Source organism: Adiantum capillus-veneris, chromosome 5 (assembly GCF_014529385.1).
Source record: "Adiantum capillus-veneris isolate H3 chromosome 5, ASM1452938v2, whole genome shotgun sequence".
In the NCBI taxonomy this organism is placed as follows: Eukaryota; Viridiplantae; Streptophyta; class Polypodiopsida; order Polypodiales; family Pteridaceae; genus Adiantum; species Adiantum capillus-veneris.
The window spans coordinates 21,858,350-21,872,157 of record NC_140935.1 but is presented as its reverse complement, the minus strand read 5'-3'; the positions used below and the strand labels follow the sequence as shown (position 1 = coordinate 21,872,157).

At 40.8% G+C, this 13,808-nt stretch overlaps 1 pseudogene; it reads right to left on the bottom strand.

Moving 5' to 3' along the window:
* Window positions 1-434: 434 nt before the first annotated feature.
* LOC147456990 (serine carboxypeptidase 24-like) lies at window positions 435-11,417 on the bottom strand (annotated as a pseudogene).
* Between the last annotated feature and the right edge of the window lie 2,391 nt (window positions 11,418-13,808).

Here is a 13,808-nt window from a genome sequence, read left to right as displayed (position 1 = left end):
TCTCTCTCTCTCTCTCTCTCTCTCTCTCTCTTTCATCCCCTTTTTCCTCTACACGTTCACTCAAGCTCAGCATGGTTACACCCCACTGGCACCCTCCATAGCTTTGGTTTCCTTATAGTTTGGACCCTTAGAAGAAGGTATATCGCAAGCAGGGACAAGTGGATCCATGGAAACAGATGAGTTTCACTTGTTGGAGATCATGGGAGATTACGTCCAAGATCTAAGCTAGATCTTCTCTATGCACATTCCATCCTTTTTGTAATTGCTAGTTTTTGTAAAATCCCAACTTTTAGAAACAACTAAACTAATGAAATTACTTTTTATCACACACACACACACACACACACACACACACACAAAGAGAGAGAGAGAGAGAGAGAGAGAGAGAGAGAGATGTCTAATACTCAAGAGCTTCATTTGATTAATAATGTTTCTTATACATCATCTAGAGTATCAATCATAGGCACCAAGTCATCTACTTCCTCTGCATCTGAATAATTTGGATCCACATCTTCAAGATCCCACTCAATTTCATCATCAGAGTGGGCTTCATCTCTAATTGCTTTGTGGGTCTGAAAACATCCAAAGCTTTGCTTTGTAGCCCATGTAGCTATCCTTACTGGCTTGTGCATTAGTTGCATCTTGCAAACTACGTATACTAGATCTGCAACCCATTTAGGAGTTAAACGATTTCTTTCCTTAGTGTGTACAAAGGAAAAAGATGACCAATTCCGCTCACAACTTCCACTAGAGGTGGTCATTGACAAGACTCTGATAGCCATGTGTTCTAGAAGCACTTTCTCCCCACCTTATTCTTTCCACCAAATAGGTGCACTCATTGTCTTGATTGCATCTATGTGCCATGGATCTCCAAAAATTCCTTCCATGTTGGTGTAAATTGTCTTCTGTATATAAGCAACCATCTCATCTACATCAGCCAATAACTAAGCATACACTTTCTTGAAATTATTGTTGACCTCATTATTAGTAGATTAATTCTACATTTGAAACTTTTGATCTAGCACAAAGCCTGCTCCATGTAATGGGGTGTGTAATTGATCCCACCATTTCTCAGCAAAAGAGACCATCATGTTTTTCTCTCTTACTGCAAAGGACATACTCTCTTTCAGCTTGTGAACAGCTTCATGAATGTATCAATAAAACCGCCCAAATATGAACGCATCTTTGTCAACCAAGCACATTAGATGCACTAAGGGCTCTGTAACATTGATACTTTTTTCGACATTTCTCCAGAACACAAGAGAGTTCACAAGTTGAAAGCACTTAGTGGCAGCAGGCTCATAGCGAGAATACTTATCAATCCAAATATCCCATCTTCTGCCTGAAACTGTTTCTCAAAGGGCGGATCTACCTGTTTCAATGTATCAAGAACATAATACACTGTTGCAAATCGTGTTACACAAAATATCTGCAAATTCTTGCTAGGTGATGTAGTTCTAAAAAGAGCATAAGTAAAGGCATGCTCTCTAATGAACTTGACGACATGATTAGCATCTATTAAAGTCTGTCTCACTGAAGACACTCTTACAGTTATAGTATTAGTCTCACTGAAGACACACTTACAGTTATAGTATTAGTCTCAGTGTGTCTCACTGAAGACACACTTACAGTTATAGTATTAGTCTCACACTTCCATTTTAGTTCACTTTGTCTTATCTGATCTGTCATCCTATCTGATTTGTCATCTAAAGTGTGCTTGCCTAACCTAGTTAAACTAGCTCTACTAACTCAACCTGGAATAGCTATCAAAAGTGACTAGCTCATTCCACACCAAGAAGCAATTATTGTTGTCTTTCCATGCACGCTTTTGTTATCCTTGAGAAACACAAAAGCCACATTTGCATTACACATTGCTTGAAATACATACCATCTATGTGTAGAAAGATATAATCATACATCCAACAAGGCTATTAAGCTAGGTGTTCTGGATCCGTACACGTTGTCATGACATCCACACTAAATTGGACTAATTGCATAAGAACTCTCAAATAACACCATAAATTGGAGTTATTGCGTAATAACTCTTAAATACTTTTGCAACGAGGCAAGGGAGGCAAGGAAAATGAGGTGATTGTGTACCCAAACATGCACAATGCTCAAATCCTCACCCTTGCTACACGAAAAAGCTTGCATTTTAGAATCTACCATGATCATGAACTATACTCATCAAGTTGACCCTCGTAAGACTGCGTTTGATGGTTTGAAGAAATCGACTTTATAAGCTCCAGAAAAAATGAAGCGACCTTGTAAAAAAATCTAGGTGTCCAATTCCACAATTTTGCTATAGATAATTGAAAGTTTTATGTGCAAAAAATTAGACTTGGGAGTATATAAAATGATGGAAAGTTTTATGTGTTTGATATAGCCATTTCAAGCATATCGTTGTATACAAAGAAAAAAATGTTTTTGATGTTTTTGTGAGTTTTAGAAAGTGATATATTGCTTACCCTTTCCATTGAGGACTCAAGGTGGCAAGTAAAGAGCTTTGGTATGCAGCAATTATTGGATTGTTTTAAATATTCAAAACAGCATAAGAGAGAGAGGACTTTGATATTTTATACTCATGGAAAGTTCTATGTGTTTGACATAGCCATTTCAAGCATATCGTTGAATACAAACAAAAAAATATTTTTGATGTTTTTGTGAGTTTTAAAAAGTGATATATTGCTTACTCTTTTCATTGAAGACTCAAGGTGGAAAGTAGAAGGGCTTTGGTATGCAACATTTATTGGATTATTTTAAATATAAAAGCGCATAAGAGAGAGAACTTTGATATTTTCATTCTTGAGACATAAGCATTTAAAACCTCAAATAATATCAAACTTTCTATGTAGATCAACTAAATGTATCAAAGTACGTGGTACATACACAATTGAGGTGCCCAAAACCTTGGTTTTAATGTTATTGCAAGAGTTTTTCAAGATTTTCAAGAGATTTTGCACGATAAAAAATTCAAGATAGAGTTCAAGCAACGAGATTTAATTGAGTTAGAGAGCCCAAAAAATACGTAGTTTCTTGGTTTCAACATATAAAGTCGTTTATAGTTGTCAAATTGCACTAGAATAGCCCCAATTCCACGAGGGACCTTTGGAAGACCAAAATTATGCTCTTATCCACCGTTGATTCCATCTCCATGGGATAAAAAGATTAGGCTTCCCACCATCTGCTTGCGGTTCGAACCTTGGACCTGTCCCTCCACACTCCCACACCTTATCCAGCCCACATATCGTGCGTCGTTGCACACATGGCGAGGATACGTGTATAAAATCTTGCCCCCCCCCCCCCCCCCCTACTGCATCGATATGATGCTCCAAAACGCACACATCATCGATCAAGAGCCCCTGTTGTCGATCCCTCTACTTTGGGGCGTGTCTTTTATAGACCCTAGGGGGAGGGGGGGGCAATAGCAAGCTCGATTTATTTTTAAAAAATTCTTGTGCACGGCTTAGGAGGCACAAAAGCTGCTATGAGGTCCTGGCTTAGTTAAGATGATTTGTGTGGATGCTCAGGTCACAGGTTCGAAGTTCATAATGACAAGTCATTCTGTCACAGCACTCCAAAGTGGAGTAAGGTGGAATCTGAGAAGATTCTATCTAATAGAGTAAGATAGAGCCAAATACGTATAAATACGAGTAAAGTGATTATAGCGGTTATGAACTACATAATCCTCAAAATTTCTTGTAGCCTCATCAACCTTTACATAATTCTCGTTATATAAAGGCCTCATTCTGTCAATGTCTAGATTTGGTATTAAAATTTATTTTGATTTTTTAGGAGAACTTGGAAGGGGAGATCCATCTAAGAATTGTGAAACAAGAGCAAGGGATCAGCCTGGCTGGAATGAGGGCACCATATGTCCTGCAGCCCTTATAGTTGCATATGTCTGTCCATCATATTCTTCTATCCATCCCGCAACCTGCATTAAGAGCGCATTAAAACAAAATTAAAAATAGGTTTGAATCTAATTACACATTTTGGAATTTTTCTTGACTCTCTAGTGAGCTACAAGAATTGCTAGTTTTTAATAGTGGTCAAGTATTGTGTCTCATGCATCAATTATGTCTCTTATATGCAACAATGCAACTGCAAACTGACAATTTTGGCATGATTGCATTAGTAACATGTTACTGATAACTGGTGCACGCATGACCGCTGGCCTCTATGAGCTAAAAGGTTATGGAAGGTATACCAAATCTTTGAGCTAAAAGGTTATGGAATGTATACCAAATCTTTGAGCTAAAAGTTATGGAAGGCACATTTCTGCAACTTTTTTGTCAAAAGAAATTACAACTACTAAAATCCAAAATTAGTAGTACAAAAAGTATGTCATACTTGTTGTTGATAGTACCATGGGTACCAATCGGTTGTAACATTTAACTGCATTGCAGCAATTGAATATCGCGTTGACATTAGTGGGATGCGACCATCCCAATCTCCGCTGCACAATTAGCTCAATATCCGTAAAAACCACTACATGTGGAATCATCTCTTTCCAAAAATAGGTCATGAAAAGGTATATTGATGGGTCTACATTGACTCAACGTCTCACCTGTACATCCACACACGGAGTCCTTTACTCATCAATTCTTTCAATGTGGGAAACATTGAAAAAGGAGCATCTGTCCATCTTGTGAGTAGATGACTGTCACAACATTTGAATTGATGAGAATAAAACCTAAAGGGTATTTTACATTTTATGGTATGTAATAGAAAATTAGTGAGTATGCATTTGTATAAATTTTAAAAAAAATTAAGTGCTGGCAAGTCATCTTTTTTATTGCACCAACACCACGCATCAAGCCGGGCACCCAGGACCATCATCTGCCTTGAGAAACCGCCAAGGGCGCTTACCGGGGGTTGAACCCACCACCTTGGTGATGCAAGTCCAACCCTCTTCCAACTAAGCTAGTCCCCCTTGGGTGCATTTGTATAACACTTATTGCCTTTATTTTCATGGCATACATTAATGCCAAGCTCTATCAAAGATAATCATAATTTGGTTCTTGATCTCTAACATAATCTCTTGCTTGCTCTTTTGTTTTGTTGTTTTTTTTTGGGGGGGGGGGGGCGGCGAGGGGGGATCATAATGCTCTTTACCTGCATGATGTCCATTCAAATGAGGGCCCTGTTTGCGTTGCATGTAGAGACTTTTGTACAGTTGGTAAGTTCAGATAAGCATATACATAGATGTCCATGCAAGGATCGTATCCCGCTCCACTTGCCCCGCTAGGTATTCTCATAGCAAACTATTCCAATGACAAAATTAGAAAATGAGTTTGATAAGGTAATGTACAAGTTGATGTACTATAAATTCTCGCTAGCATTGGGACACAAAAGAGAATTCTTTTTTTGGTGTGATTTCACCATAAGCATATACTGAATTTGTAGTCAAAGATAGAACAAAATCTATTTGCAAACAAAATTCAAAGGCTAACCCTTATTTCTATCCCTTGTTTTGTGCTGATTTTAGTCACATACTGGCTTAATTTTAAATTCAGCCCTTATTAAAGCCAAGGGTGAAATCTGGTTTTTGGGAGTAGTAGCCTAGAATTTTACAAATAACCTCAATTCTTTTTTGACACAGTTTGTAAATTCTTTTTCCTTTCTATACTCTCATTATTCTCCAGATAGATGCATGAAAATTCTCTCATCATGCTTTTAGGTATGAATTGGATCTCCTTCTTACCTTTCTAGGTGTCTTTACCAAAGTTGGCTTCAACTTTGTGGTTTGCTCTTGCAAACAAACATCAGAGTAGAGACTGAATATATCCACAGGTCTGTAGTGCTCGTACATCTCATCGATTAAATCAAAGCATTGCTGAGATGAGTTCTCAACATACTCCCCGCAAGTCATACTTATATTAGAATAAAAAGCATCCGATAATACCCCATGAGTCCATGCATAGTCCACAACACCCCTTGTATCTATACCATCATGGAACAATGCATTGCCCATCTGCAGTTTCAACATAGCACAAGTTATTCTACAAGTTCTTTAGCTCATTTCAACATATCTCCTTTGCAAACATTATAATAATAATAAATATCAATATATATTGCATCATGCATGTTATGTATAATACATATACACAAAAACAAATCACTATAAATGCCTAGACTAATAAATTTTATATATATATTAGGTTTCTATATCTACACAAGCATAAGAAAAAGTGCATACATACAAGCATGTGTGCGTGTGTGCACGCGTGCGTGCGTGTGTGCACGTGCATGTTTGTTTTGGCTATATGTTTGCTTGTCATCTTATCTGAATTTAGCCCGGCGGTTAATCATCTAACCATGTTTTTTCTTTAAATACCATAGAATTATCCCACCCCATAAGATGCATTTATTGAAAAGAGAAGATTTGTATTACCAAAATGCCATTTAAATTGATTTTGAGAGTGGCATCCTCGTTATTATCCAATATGGTTTTTGCCAACTGGGGTATATAATGGCCTAGCATGTCCAAAGAGTTTAAGATAAGAAAAAGTTAATCAAGTTTAGCCACTACAAATGCTTTGCAAACTCTAGTGTTGGTCGATGGCAAGCCTTATGGATTACCTGCATAACTCTCTCCTGAAATGAAAAAGTCGCGAGTTTGATATTCAGGAAATTTCTCCATCCACCCCACTAGAAATGCATATGCATCGAGTGCTGCATAACATTACATATGGATGTTGGCATTCTTTATTGTGAAAGGTGGTGCATAGATCAACAAAAATAACAAGTAGCACATATACCCGTTTGTGCATCACCAAATTGGTCATAATCGCTTGATGTGTTTGAGTAAGAGAAACCTACACCGGCTGGTGACTCCAAGAATAATAGATTGGCCACTAGAGACAGAGACACAGAGAGATGTCAAAGCATCAGTATTTTATCACATTTCTTTATCAAAATATATATATATATATATATATATATATATATATATATATATATATATATATTCAAATATGAACATCCAGCATTGAAATCAGTTTGCTATTATTAATATTTATAGAAGAGTACATCAATCCAACTTTTTTGTTACGTTTTTTCTCATGTCATGCATATTTAAACTACAACAAGTGAGACTCTTGCCACCTTCGATAACAGTGCCACATATGGCAGTAATAATAAAGATATTACATGCAAAGCCATGGACAGTTGTCAAAACGAGTTTTAGAGGCCTATTGTCAAATAGTTTTTTTTTTTTGGGATAGATATAATTGAGTAACGCACATGAACTATTCCTTAAAGATGCTCATGTGTGTATATAAATAAATAAATTTACATATCTAATAAAAAACTCATTGATATATGTTATATATTTATTTATTTATATTGTGTGTGTGTTTTTGTGTGTGTGTATATGTATTTGTATGTATAAACTTACTAGAATTATAAGAATTATACAAGGTGAACGTTTCACTTTGTCGTTCTAAAACAATAGAATGCAAGAGAAGTCAAGCCATGTGAGGAAGTGAAATGAAAGGTGAAATCAAAAGCATCCATTTAATACTTTAAAACCAAAATCACAATTAAGGTAAGTCTCAATCATCGCTGAAAACATTGAGAGTATGCCTAACCCGACACTTCTCTGGAGCCTCTTTTAGAAAGCCAAAAAGAGAGATCAACAATGAATGGGAATTCAATGTAACGTCAATAGGTAGCTAAATTTATACAAAAGTTGAGATAATGTTGCAATATGTTGCTCAAAAGAAGGTGCAAGCAGAGATGCATAGTGATGGAAGGGGGGGAGCACCATGTAATGCCAGGGAGGACAAAGACACACACGCGCGCGCACACACACACACACACACACACACACACACAGATGCGTGAAGGGACAACCGGTGAGAGAGAGAGAGAGTATGTAATATAGGGTTTTGAGTTTGCAGAGTGCTCTTGTAAAATTTATGTATAAAGGCTTAGTTCTCTTTAGTCATTTGCAAGAGTTTCACCTGCACGAGAAGAGAAGGACGTAGGGCAGGAGTCGAGAGGGGATGTTGAAGGAGGTGTTCGAGAATCAGACGGTGACACAATCTGTTTTAGTCAAAAGGAGGAGAGAGTTGTGAAAGCGGTAGCAAAGGACCATGCTTGACTCCATCCCATTCCGTTGGGAAGATCCCAAGCCAGAAATAGAGAGCATGATCTCCCCCGATCTCTCTGCACAGAGGCAACGATCGCGATGGAACGGATTGCGCACAAGGGTTGGTGACGGGGATGATTTTGTGATAGGGATGTCTTTTGCTTCCAATCTAAAGCAGATTCTCAAGGAATCTAGTAGGCTAATTAATGGGGTTTTGGTAGGATAGATCAATAGGGGGTACCCAATCATTCTTATTGTTTTATTATTGAGAATCACGGAGGATCCGCGTTGGAAATCAAAGAAGACGAAAAGGGGAGTAGGCAGGCTCGCAAGGGGAGGAAAGGCAAGGCATGCAGATGGCACGTGCAAAGGCGAAGGCAACATCCAGGAGGGTGCAAGCTGGCATCGAACAAAGCCGATACCAAGACGGGGAGCAACTTACATTTTTTTAAAATAAAAAGGATCGCTACGAATTGCAGATGTGCACGTTTGTTTGCCTAGTTATGAGGCTTTCACGAGAGGTGATATGCTAGCGATTGCAGGTTCGGATCTTGAGTTTTTCTTTTGAAGGGTAGCCATCTCGAGGTAGGAGCGTAGGAGGTGAGCCTCAGGTCAAAGGAATCTGAGAAAGTAATGAATAAACTAAGATAATGTTGCAAGTATGGTCATAGATGCGACATATCTACATAATTGATCATGTACATTAGAGGCAAAACTGGAAAGCTGGGAGGGATTTTGCAAATCAAATCATGTTTGGAATTTGAAAATTGCATTGCATTGCTCATGACAAGGTGAATTACATACAGCATTACCATGCTTGATAATTTTTTGTATTTGGTCTAAAAATGGTCTCTATGAAAAATGTAGTCTCTATATGAGACTACATTTTTCAGTGCTCTTCAAAGATTAGAGACACTCAAGATTCAAGTCTAGTTTTAGTACACTTTTTAACAAATTGCAAGAGGACCCAGTAGGCCCTGCCAATTTTGCTTTTGGGTTGATTTGAGGGAATCTTAAGAGATGCTCGTGTGGCTTTAAGGGAAAGAGGGAGGGGGATGGCACGTGGAGAGAGAGAAAGAGAGAGAAGGACATGCCAGCTGTCATCATGAATGGGGAGAGATTTTTTCGGAATGTGGCCGGCAGAAGACAATTTTAACGTCGTAGGAGGGAATTGTGTGAGGCGAAAAGGTTGTTCAGAAGCAACAGGCGACGAACATGAGATAATCGGGTTGAAACGCGAAAGCCCAGCAGGTGACACAGTTGGGAGGGCAGAACCAACGGCCAGCAAAGCACAGCAGGATAGGGGGAGTATCCGAGGCGGCATTCACCTGTGGTGGTCCTTGGCCTGCGCAATGACGGAAAGGAAGCAACATGGCAATGGTAGAGCGTTGATGATGGAGTAGGCAACCGCCATTGCCATGATTGGTGCGGGTACGCTTGTGGGAGCAGGAGCAGAGTCTCTCTCTCTCTCTCTCTCTCTCTCTCTCTCTCTCTCTCACACACACACACCAGAGATGCACCTATTGTCGAGATGATGATGGAAAGTTGATGTGCGAGAGCACAGAGTCATGTAGGCGATGGTGATAACGTGAGGAGCATCTCACTTAGGAGGACATGCTTAAACGGGTTGGTTGCACCGCGCGCGGGAATTGGGGCTCCAAGACTTTTCCTATTGAATTTCCAAGATTCCGGGGGATCTTAAAGGGAAACTAATTGAGTTTTGGGGTTCTAGACCCATGAACATGATTCCAACGATAGTCCAAAGTTGTCTCTGTATTGTCTCTATTGGGGATGGGTTCATCTACTTTTTGGTGACCGTCTATTTATTGGCCACTCCTCCCTAGATTAGTCTAATTGAGTTTACAAAGTGATAATGACATCTTGTTGACAAAGGCGACTCCATGCAAAGTTTCCACTTTCTTCAAAAGTTTGATTGGATAGTAAAGAATTCCCCCCCCCCCCCCCCCCCCCCCCCCCCCCCCCCTCCACCATTGATCCCATTTGACCAGCCTCGTGTGATATAGTGATGAGGTGCTTGCACCTTTAATTACGATTCCGACCCCTCTCGAGAGATCCATACTCAGCATGGTTGCTTTTTGCTAGGAATTTTACCCGTTTTGAGGTATTTTACCCTTTTTTTTTTCCAACAAAAAAGAACGTGAGCTACCCTTCAAAAAATACATTAGAATGCCAAAAACAAATCATGAAATATTCGGAATTTTGGTCAAAATTCTACCAGATAGTTCCCAGGCACTCAAGGAGCTAGCCAGAATAGGTTTGGTTGCTGTCTATGGGCTACCATGGATGATTTCCCTAGAGCTCGTTGAAAATTTGACTTAACCGGATTTAAATCGAGGGCAAGAGGAATAAAAGCCAGTAAAAGTTACGAGAGAAAATCTTGTATATTTGCATCTCTCTGTCTCTCTCTCTCTCTCTCTCTCTCTCTCTCTCTACCTACCTACCAACCACTGTTCCATGCATAGCTGTTGTAAGAAACGCTGGCGCCATCCTTGTTAACGCGGAACGGCCCAAGCTCTTCTGACTGTCCGTAGCCCACCGACGAGCAGCCCGGACCTGCACACGTCAACAGGTGGAGTTGGACTTACGTGCGTGTGTGTGTGTGTGTGTGTGAGAGAGAGAGAGAGAGAGAGAGAGAGACCTCCGTTGAGCCAGAGCAGCAGGGGCTTGGAGATGGGGTCGGAGGTGGCCTCAAAGAACCAATAGAAGAGGGCGCGGCCATGGCTTTCATTGACGGTGACGTAGCCGGCGTAGTGGTCAAAGGTGACATTAGGCTGCCCTGGCAAGCCCACGACGCGGTCCGCCGCTTTACTCACATGATCTGCTGCCTCACTTGTAAGCCCTATCAAAGCGATGAGAGCCAGCACTAATGCTACCTTCAGTCTCTCCATGGCTCTCTTCACTCCGGCCTCCCCTTTCAACCCATCTTAGACTTCCCATTCTCGCTTCTAATTATATGCGCACAAGATTTGGCGCATTGGGCGATGTATGCAAAGCTGAGAGAGCTTACAATGCAAATGTCAAAATGCCGGCAACCGTGCTCACTATGGATTCTTTTCTCCTTGTTTCATACTCCTTTACTACTAGACATGTCCTTAGCCTCTTGCCATTAACCTTAACACGCCTTAGGAGCCGATAACACAATATACTTTTGTCATATTGCTCCAATCTAGTGGACATCCGGCCATTACCCTCGATATCAAGCTATGTCTTCATGGAGAATAGTTTTTCATTTAGAAATGATTTCAAAGAATAGCTCCCATAAGCCATAATATAAACTTTTCACAGGTTAAGCGGTGGCACCTTGCTCCACTAGTCTCATGACAGACTCCCATTTGGCCCACTGCCATGGTCTCTAGTCTTTGGTGTTATTTTTTAAGTCAATCATTGTAAACAAAACTAGGCATGGGCTATTATGACAAAGGACATGATTGACAAGGCAAAACTCGTCTCTCAAGGAGGCCAGTGGAATGACCTAGAGGTGCACGACAAACTGCTTGCCCCTCGGTGGACCACCCTAAGATTTTAAGGCACAACGGGTGAGCTAGTACAGAAGTGCACTAGGGCATCAAAGGCGTTGGAGTGAGGAGAGTTGACAAGGTATTTTCAAAATTCCATAACTCGGTGGTCCCCATGGCTCTCTAAAGAAGGAAGCATCCTTTTGAATCCATTTTGGAGAGAAATTGTCAGAAAGATCAACAACAAAGGACTCGGACAACTGCCCAATTTTGGGATTGCAACAGCAAGAGGTGGAAAGGAACACACCAACTAGCTACCTAGTTCTACCTCATTGGGACTGAAAGACTACTAGTCAATAGAGTTGTTGAAGAGCTTGACAACTAATGTATGTGTGTGTGTGAGTCCAAGTTCGAGAGGAAAGCCTTGGGATGTGTTGGGGTATAAAGCCCAATGTGGTCGCCCAGGTAAGTGGGCGGGCCGCCAGGTATGTACACATGTTCTTTTGTAAAAACCTAATAAGAAATCACTATGCTCTACACATTACAGTAGAGCGAGTTCACCATATCGTCGTGCTCTTCTTCTCGCACTCTCTCTCGCGTCGCACTTTCGCTCGTACTCCTTCAACTGGTATCAGAGCTCAGATCGAGGCTCAGGGCAGCACTGCAGGAGGCTAGAGTCACCAGTTCATATTGGAGTGAAATTCGACAGGCGAAGACACGGCCCCAAATCCTGTGGGGAAGCTCGAAGGGCTTGGTGTTCTCAGAATTTCATTCTGAGGTCATCTCGGCCACCGTTCGGCTTCGACAAAGGTCTGCGCAGGCCATTTTCGACTACGTGGCCTCGACGGGTGCATATCCGACTCTGCAAATTTGGGGTTTTTCGGCCTACGACTGTATGTGCTGAGGATATCGACACTCCCAGAGTGTTGATTTGTGGCTGTCTACACATCGAAGGACGGCTCACAGTTCTTGGAGGCGTATCACATACGACACGGACGCATCTACACACAGACTGTAGGCGACATCCACTAGTTCATCAGGTAGCTTGTGTTTGCTGCTTGATATTCCAGATTTCATCCTGACATTGCAGGTACTTCCACATGGGATGTATTGTCAGAGATGATGTATGTCTGTTGAGGGTTTGCTGGCTGTGAGTCACGCAGCAAACAACCGCCGCAGCGGTTACAGCATATAGTGGGAAATTTGTGGATGTATTACTTTGTGGGAAGTCTATGTACTGTCAGATTTACTGCAGCCTTTGTTGAGGATCGAGTGAGGTTTTATTGAGCTGGGGGATTCTCGAATGTTGAGATCCTTTCGGTGATACAGGTCTTGGAGCGATCCCTCAAGCACCCTTAGATAGGCAGCTAGGATGTATTGAAGATGAGTTAGACAATTGGATTGCATCTTTGCTTTACAGTCGTTGAGGCATTGTCGCAGTCTATGCTTACAGGATAGTGACAGGACAGTCAGAGACAGTACAGGTGCAGGACAGGTTTACCCGCAGCTTACAGTGTCACAGAGACAGTGTTTTTTGGTCTGTTTTTAGTACACCAGAGCCATTTTACAAAGGAGACTCTGCCAAAATTTCTGCAAAATCTGAAGCTTTTTTGGTTCATTTGACAGGTTGATATTGGTTCAGAGGTCAGTTTACAGGGGAAACTCTGCCGAATTTTTCCCAGAAAAGTAAACTACTGTGAAGCGTAGCTATGGCTGGATCACAGGACACTGCTCTTTACAATATCAAGAAGCTGGATGGAACCAATTTCCCATTGTGGAAGAAGCAGATTTGGCACGTGTTGGTACAAAAGAAGCAGATAAAACCTATAAAGCTCAAGGGGATAAAACCACAAGATATGGACGAAGATGAATGGAGCGAAATGGATGAATTGAAACTTTCTACCATTATGCTGACTTTGGCAGAAGCGTTTACTTCAATGTAGCAAACGAGATGTCGGCTTATCAAGCATGGTTAAATCTGAGTGATCTTTATGAGAAGCAGAGTGCAGCTTCACAGGTATACTGGCTTAAGAAGCTTGTTGACTTGAAGATGAAAGAAGGGACACCTATGTCCAATCATCTGAATGAATTCAACACAATCTATAGTCAGTTGTCAGCTCAAGGTGTCAAGTTTGATGAACCTGTTAGAGCTATGTTCTTGTTGATCACATTGCCGAAAAGTTGGGACACTTTTCGCACAACTTTGAGTAATTCTGCACCTCCAGATGGTTTGA